This window comes from Haliotis rubra, unplaced genomic scaffold, assembly GCF_003918875.1.
Source record: "Haliotis rubra isolate DU_JTF1 unplaced genomic scaffold, ASM391887v1 Scf882, whole genome shotgun sequence".
NCBI classification, from domain to species: Eukaryota; Metazoa; Mollusca; class Gastropoda; order Lepetellida; family Haliotidae; genus Haliotis; species Haliotis rubra.
In genome coordinates this window covers 373764-383001 of record NW_025767615.1, presented here as the reverse complement: position 1 = coordinate 383001, position 9238 = coordinate 373764, and positions in this window count along the sequence as shown.

Here is a 9238-nt window from a genome sequence, read left to right as displayed (position 1 = left end):
TGTCAGCTTGGAGTTGGCGTCATCTTCATTTGTATTTAACAACGTTTTAATGATGGCTTTATATGGAAAATGATTGTTTGTGGAATTGATGAGGCGTCCCTGTAGCCACACGTCCACTTGAGAGAATAGTGAGTGCAGAAAAAGATTGACCGGAGAGCATTCTTCCGTCACGTGACATTTGACATACAAGGACGAGCGCCTGAGATCTATGTGTTGACTGTTTTGTCCGCTAATGTGAAATTCGATAGGAGCTGATCCGGACAGGGGTGAAATAGGGCCACAGTCTTGTAGATACGTCCTTTCTTCTGCCGTTTGTGTCTGGGGTAGACAAAATAGATCCAGTTCTGGTGGTTGGGTTTCGCTGAAAAACCCGGACTCTGTAGAGAATATGTTAGACATAATTAGCTAAATATATCTCTGTATAAGAGCGATTTCCCTGTTTTCGCTCTTTTCCCGTATATGGATATTTTCCTTGTCTTCCCGTTTCTGGTCAGAGCTTTCTTCGTTTTCTTCTTGTGCGGATTTTTGTTCTTATGTCTGCCTTTTGTAAGGATCTTCTTCCAACTACCCCCTCCGTGCTTGCGAATTATCTTTTTACTCCTCATACCTTTGTTTATGGCTGCCTTGGAGACGGTGTCTGGGTTGTGTTCAATCTCCAACTTGGCTTGTTCTACTGCCTGTTCTACCAGACTCACGAGATTTATATCCCTTGTGACGTCTACCACTCGTTCGACATACGGCTTCGGGAGAGTTGACATGTCGTGGGTGAGTTGATGATCATCGGTTTGATCACGGATACTGGTGACATGGTCGTGATATTGTTTCTGGAGTTATTGTTCTGGTGAAAATAGGGGTTTATTTTCCGTGCGATATAATGGAATCGGATTGGAGGTCTTGTAGCCAATATACGTATGTATTGTCTTTGAGTTGGCGCTGGCGTATCCTAAATACTTCTTCTGACCATTTATGTTCGTATTCCTTCTCGAACGTTCTCTTTACCAATGATACTCTGATGTTGTCTCCTACTTTAAAGCAAAGTTGTTTTTTCGTAGAGGTTTGTTTTTCGCTTTGGCCGCGTATATATCCAGCCATATGCTAGCTTTGTTTGATGGTTTCACTTCCACGAGTGCTCTTAGGCTCCTGTGCGGGCGATGGTTGTAGTTATAAACAAGGTCTTGTAATACGTCAATGTACCTATGGGTATGACTGTACGTGAGGAATCTATACATCATAGATCTCAAAGTACGAATTAAACGTTCGGCGTAGTTTGCTTTAATGTCTGATTTTTATGTAACAAAATGTTTGACGGTAAATAGAGTGTAAATCCGTCGCACTGTTTGATTATTAAATTCTGTTCCTTTGTCTGTTCTTAGACTGTTTGGCGATTTCTCCATGGATGACAATAGTTCCCTCATCGCTTTGGCGGTCGTGATTTATTCTTTATTTTCCATAGGTTGGACCCAGACATATCTCGAAAAGCAGTCGATTACGATGAGAATATACTTAATTCCATCGTTGTCCTGCGCTGGCCTAGATACGTCGCATAAGTCTCGATTCACGACACTTCAGAGCAGCGTAATTTTTGTTCACCCGCGAGGCGCCTGGTTTCCTAAGTTCCTGTTGATAATCAACCTGCATGACTATGCTTTCCACACCAACGTTTAACCGTCCGTTTGATATGGTTCATCCACTGGTCAGTTTGACACTGATTTCTTGGTAGTCTCTACTTTGATATTTCAGAAAATATAATGGAGAGATGATGCGTAGATACGGATCACCATCCACGTAGTGACGCCACTTCAGAATAACCCTGTCTTGGTCTATCACTTTCATAGACGTATGAAAAAGTATATCAAAATCATGCTCTGTCTCCTTCTCATACGTTTTATGAATTTCCATACCACTGCATCATAGGCACAGTATAGATAGTGTTCCAAATATGCCATTACTCTCTCAGAGTCAATTTCGTCCACTTCTGTTGGTAAGTTCATTTCCTGTCCGCTATGATGTACGGACTACGTTGACTGTATGCTGTGAGAGAATATATAAATATGTACGGGCTTCCCCATGAGTCCAGAACGTCCACGGGTCGATATCACAGCTTCTCTTCCAGATGGCGCACACACTCTCCTTTGGAATAATACCAACGTCGACGACATCCGAGCACAACTTCGCCGTCGAAATGCGCTATATATTGTTGTGGTGGCTTCGCGACAATAACCCAATGATATTGCTTCGCATCCATTGCAAAATATACAATGAGTTTGGTGTTTGTATGTCCGCATGTTTTATGGTTCTCGTGAGTACGTATATTGTTTACTTACAACTCGATGCAGGACGTCTGTGTACTTTTCTTGGTAGCTTCCCGGGTCATGTGTTTACCCTATGCGGCGATGTGTTTAATCTGTTGATGGTCGTCTGTGCACTTTTCTCGGTAGCTTCCTGGGGTTGGTGTTTACCCTACGCGGCGACCTGGGGGACCTGTTTTTTGCGTAAATTTTAAGATAGTAATCCCCATTCAAAATTTTGCCAGCGTGACACACACATAACTACCCTCTTCTATTTTTACGGTGGAAGCAAATGCCATTTTTACAGCATTGAAGTATATAAAAGTACAGTCCAAACACAATCAGTCTTTTTCTGACATTATTTCGTGCCTTCAGGCTCTTAATAAGATGTTCTGTATACATCCACTTTTAATCGAAATTATTGAACTGCATAATGAGCTTGCCTCTGGTCAACACGGCATCAACTTTTGATGGTTACCCAGGCATGTTGGAATCACTGGTAACACGATGGCTGATGCTGAACCACTTCTGATGAATCTGTGATCTAATGTGGAACAAGTGTTGAAGGCTTGCTTTGTTTTGTTGAAGCATTCATTGCTCAGGTATATCTTTATATGCTGCGTCCAACATTTAAGTCAGGCTGCTTTTATAATCCATGAGATACATTTTTGTTGCCACACACTCGGATACTGTGCCTCAAAAAGTACTTCACAAAGGCATTTGCTATGTGTCAATGAATTTACCTTGTCAAAACTGATCAGAGTCTGTCTCAAACTAAGGACCGCCTCCGTGTTGTAGTGGTCAGAGCATCTGCCCGGAGAGAGGAAGGTCGCAGGTTCGATACGCGACCGCGTCATACCAAAAGACATTAAAATATGGTACTATTTTTCCCTGCCTGGCGCTCAGCATTAATGGGTACAAGGACTGGTTGGCTCGGAGTCAGTCTAATGTGTCTGAGTGGGGTATTCATGCTTCACTGCGGCATGGTATCTCAGTGGGATAGCACTATAAAACCAGCTTAAGTCTGGGCTAGTACAAGCAGCCGCACATACACACACATGCACGTCGTCATATGAGCGAAATATTCTCAAGCACGACGTAAAACCCAATTTCGCCTCTACTCACCTCATTATATTATGGTTTTTTTTTTAAAAGAAATAGCTTTGATTCATAAATTGTGATGTACTAGAAATGGTTCTTTTTCATAATTTGGTAGGATATAATTATAAACAGAGACTGATTCTGGCTGTGCCATCGATGACGATTGAAGAACTGTAAAATAATTGTCCCCCTCACAGGGTACATGAGATCACCCGAGGAGCTGCCGTTAAAATGTTACCACCCAAGACAAGGACTGCTACATCTGTGTTGCTCACGTGTGCCAGTCATGAGGACTGCAGAACACAAACCAGAATTGAGGAGAACTTCCCACCCAACTGTCAGGAATCGATTGTGTGAAGTGGGGATTCGACCGTGAAGGCCAGTTTTCGCCCCTGATTTGAGAGACGTCCATCGCAAAGTCGTTTGAAGTGGTGTCTTAGTGTCCGGAACTGGAACCTTAGAAACTGCAGTGGAGTCTGGTTCAGTGATACATCACGATTTCGCCGTCACTCGCGAAATGAACGCTTTGACCCTAATTGCATTCGACAGGTCGAGGGGGGAAGAGTGTCAACGAGTGGGGCGCGATATCCAGTACACGAAAGATCTGACTTAGTGGTTGGTCAGGGGAATTTGACACGTCACATTCTCCCGATTATGGACCAGCAGAGGGAGCATGACAACACTACTTGACATAAAGCACGCGTCACGTCCGCTGCCTTGACAATTCTAACGCCAATGGCTTGCTATGGCCTTCCCGATCACCAGATCTAAACCTGATTTAACACCAATGGGATGAACTCAATCGATGCGTACGTCGAAGTCGAAACACTCCTCAGACACTTCCAGAACTGGCCATCGCATTGTAGGAAGAATTCCACAAGAGCGACTTCGGACTGACTTAGACGCCATCTTCTGGACTCCAATAAACAAACACAACAATAAGGGCTGCTGTTGTGTTGACGAACTCTTTGTCTACAGACGTGTAAACTTTGACCTTTTGACCATTGAAATTACATGAAATAATTGCTCTTAAACTGATGCAAAAAAATATTCTATAAAATGCCTCGTCCGTTCCGTCATTTGGAGAGTATAGTTTTTTTCAGCAAACCAAAACAAATGAATTTTGAAATGAAGTTTTGCTCGCCAGGGGGTCAAAATGTTTTCCCCATTGTGGACTGACATGTATTAAAACGAAAATCATGGGTTTTGAGCAAAAGTAATATTCTCGCCCAAGGACAACATTTCTGTCTCGTGAGAGAGATATTTTAATAACGCTTACTACATTTTGTATCATGATACTTGTAAACATACTTTCATTCATTTACAACCTCCAAAACATGAATTGTTTTGCAAACGTAAACATGGGCGAGGTAGTTATAAAACTAGGTTTTCGAACAATTGCTTTCATCCTTAGCATATATTTCATGGATTTTCCTGACTGTTGGGTTTCCAGAATTAAATTGTGACGTGTTATTCATTTTAATGATGAATGAAGTGACAGAAAAAAACACTGCATCTGACCCTAATTAAAATAATCACACTGGGCAGAACCCACGCGTATTTTAAATCATGGGTATGAATTGAGGAAAATGGCCTCGCATCCACAATCATGTAAATCTATAACTTGTATAAAATGTTGTAATGTCTGCGGAAACAATGCCTTTAAATAGAACTTTCTATAAATGAAATAGATTTGTTTCAAGATACAAGAAGACACTTGCATCCAAATTGGTCCTTATCACCCTAAACTGGTCAGCAACATGCCAGTCCTCGAAGTGGCATTAAACCAAGCTGGTTCTCTGCAGCGCACACTGATATTGGTTCGAATCCGGACATTATTAGCGTTACCCAGCACCCACCTCGAGGAGGCTGCTCTTCAGTACCTTTTACGACCAGCAATGGGTGCTGTGGACACATTCTACATCGGTCCACACGAGGGAAGAGCTATTAGCGTTACCCACCATGAATGACTCCTCTTTAATAACGGGGCGGTGTAGTAGCCTAGTGGTTACGGCGTTCACTCGTCACGCCAAAGACCCGGGTTCGAGTCCCCACATCGGCACATTTTGTGAAGCACATTTCTGGTGTCCCCCGCCGTGATATTGCTGGAATATTACTGAAAGCGGCGTCAAAACTAAACTCACTCACTCTTCAATAATACTGACATGGGCAATGTAATGGCATTGAACCAAGATGATTCTTTGATATCACTGATATTGGTTCAAATATGGGCTTAGATTTTCGAAGCTCTCGTAGCGCAAAGATAGTCGTAAGTTAATGTTAATGTATGTAACTTACGAGTATCTAAGCGCTAAGAGAGCTTCGAAAATCTAGGCCAGGACATTAGCGACTGTTATATAACCTCCGATTAGGGCACACAGTGATAAACTGAGGCATGCATACAATGTGTCGAAAGAATTATCGCAGTAAATGGGCACATGGCCGTTTAAAGATTTCGGAACATCGTCACACAATATACTTACGTTTGTCAGGTTTGAAGAGCTGATACCCAGGGGCAGCAATCGTCTTGGCAGTGACTCCTCTGAAACGTTCGCGGAGAGTGACACAGGTTGGCCCGCCGGAGAAGAATTGAAAACTTGTGCAGTACGTCTCTTCCGAACATGCACGAGTACAGTCGATCATGCTCCTAACTGTGAAGGTGTGTATTTCTGACTCTACAATCTTCCTATTGTCATACTCCATAAGGCGTCGCGCATTCAGAAAGGTGTAGGTCTCAGCGGCTGTGATAGAAGAAAACACAGTGAGACCAATGAAGTAGATACACCTGAAGAGCAGACAGAAGAGAGATAGCATCTTCATGTTGCGACTCAGCATTCTTTGGTAATACAGATTCAGCTGACAGAGAACTATTTCAGGGGAATAGTCCTTCAACGGGATGAGAACCAGCCAGACTATAGAATGTATGAATATCAAAACACTATTCCTGTATGTGACTGATGTTGTGATCCGTATCTCTTGTATGGAGATTTTTAAACTCAAAACGAAAGAATCGATCTGGTGGTATATTCGCAAAAAGAGTTTGTTCAGCTAGCACTGCACAACACCACCCAACTGTCACCTTCCATATCATTTATGCAAAGAAAACAGACTGAATCAATATCTGCTTTCGTAGTATGTTCAAAGATGTCTACGCAAACAATAGAGGCACACTGGTGTGTTTTTGAGTCATGTATATATACTCAGCAGCAAAACAAACGTCAGTACGAATTCAAAATTAGATAGGCACTGTAATCAAATCATTACCGAAATGGACATAATAAGCGGATCAAAAACATTTTTTTGTGTACAACATCTTGACACATCAATGAATAACTCATTTTAACACAATTCCAAGACATTACGTGAACGTTTGCAGTCCAATCAGACTCTTGACTTCAGTATCTAGTGTGACCACCACGAGCGGCAATAACTGCAGCACATCGTCTATGCATGGAGTGCACCAATCGATTGATGAAGGCCATTGGCACCTTGAACCACACTATGAGAAAGGCATGGCGCAATAAATCGGCTGTGTTCGGCCTTGGTATGACATTATTCAGTCTCCTCTGAATTTCATCCCAAAGATGTTCAACTTGGTTTAGATCAGGACTAAGGGCTGGCCACTGCATAATGTTGACACCGTTCTGCTGTAGGAAGTCCCATGTAGCTCTGGTAGTATGGGCCCGGGCGTTATCATGCTGGAAAATGTTGTTCCGGTGACGTGCGAAATGTGGTATGAGAGCTTGGTCGATGTAGCGCACTGCTGTGATACCACCTCCTCTCCCTGGACCAAGGTTCTGGAACACCACAGGACCCACTCTCTGGTTCAGGCCTATTCCACACAATACCATGATGCTTGCACCTCCCCATGAGTCTCTTTCCATAACACATTGGTCTGAGTAACGCTGGCCACGTCGTCGACATATTCTTGTTCTGCCATCTGCAGTTGATACGCAGTACCGACTCTCATCTGTGAACAGAACAGTTCTCCATTGCCTGTATCGCCAGTTTTGGTGTTGTAGGGCAAACTGTAGACGTTCACGCCGATGACGAGGGGTGAGGATAGGTCCACGGTAAGGTCTACGGCAATGGAGGTTCCCGCTGTTAAGATGTCGGCATACTGTATCAGTACTGATTGGTCTTCCGTTTGTTCCAACTGTCTAGCGTGCTGTTTCGGATGCCTGCATGAAGGGATTCTGTACATGCTGTCGCACAACATGGCGGTCTTGTCACCCATGGTCTGCCAGTACAGGGCGATCATTAGTGTGGCCAGCTTCAAGTCTTCCTGCAGCCTGGTGGTCAGAACGTTGACCTGGATTGGCATCATGCTGACGTTGTAATGTTCAAATGTCTTCCTAGCGCCAGGTTTGGGGGTGCATTTATAGGGCTGGTCCTTGTGAACAGCACGTGCATCATGAGTTGCATGAAAAACATGGATAACACCGTACCATCTCCGAGATCAGGCTGCGTTATTGAGAAGTTTGGGAAGGAATGTCTTTGCTCAGGTAAAGTTGGAGATGTTGTCAAAAATATACAATCAAAACATGAAATGAGTTTACAATTATCCTTTTCTGCGAAGGAAAATTCCAAACTGACGTTTCTTTTGCTGCCTAGTATTTAATGAAGAGAACAGATGAAGTGTTCCATGTGTAATTCTCTGTGGAAATTCTCAGATCGTTCAACGTGTTTTGAGCTTTATCTGTTTGCAATAATGGAAGAAGGGAACTTGAAATAAATATATATTATAGATGGTATGTCAATTAGTGTAAGTCAATTAGTGTAATAGGGAAATAGTCAGCTAGCATTGAAGCATTACATAGCACAGCAGAATGGCTATTGTCTTTCATCTTAACATGGCACGAGACGTACGTTATATGTTACTTGCATATATTTATATATATATTTGTCTTCGCTAAATGATTACGCAAGATTATGCACACACACACTTATTCTTCGTATAATCTCACCAAAACGTAAAGCATCATGTCAGTTGAAGATTAGAAATTCGTTGACCACAATGACAAACTAGTATTTGAATTATCTTTTTGGTTTTTACTATAAAATATAGTTTCTGAATATTTGTTTTACAAAACATTCCTTGCAACGGTTGATTGCTACAGTATTACACTTGCTGACAATCTCAGCAGATTCTCAGCACGGTTTATGTAAATATAGTTTCTTATGGAAGCATGTTATTATTTTATCTTTCTCACAAATGTTAATATGATTTCAGGACATGGATGGTGACATTGATCATACCCCTCTTCTGCCTAAACCCAACCAAAAGAGGAAGAGGAAGGCTGCAGCTGATACTCGGGTGCGCAGAAGGCTCGTGGTTGACCAAGTTCAAATGCAGGTCATGTTTTTGAAAAGAATGTTCATTCTCATTTCATCTTTGCTAATTAGTAATATTTAAGTATATTTTATTATTAGCTTTTATCTCAACAGAAACAATGTGGTGAAGTAGCGCCCCTTTGTGTTGCACTTATCAGGATAAGCTAAGAAATTCTAATTCACACATGTTCACAGAATGACAGCACAGATAAGGAGCTGGGATCTGCACCAACAAGACTTACAACATGCTGTCCAAGTTCACCCAAAGGCCCATCAACACACCATCAGGCAGTCAAGGTATGTTATTTTTAGCATTGACTTGCATATGAAGTATTGTTTGTCTAAAAGATGTGTTAAAATGGATTCCGGAACTCTTGTTTGTTTTTTTTTGCTTGACTCTAATTCTATATCTCTATGTTCAGGAATTGGCTGCTTCATTAGATGTCACGGAACTGCGGACTATTGTGACAGAACTGCTGTTTCGGGATACGACCTACCAAGATGGTGCAGGTGTG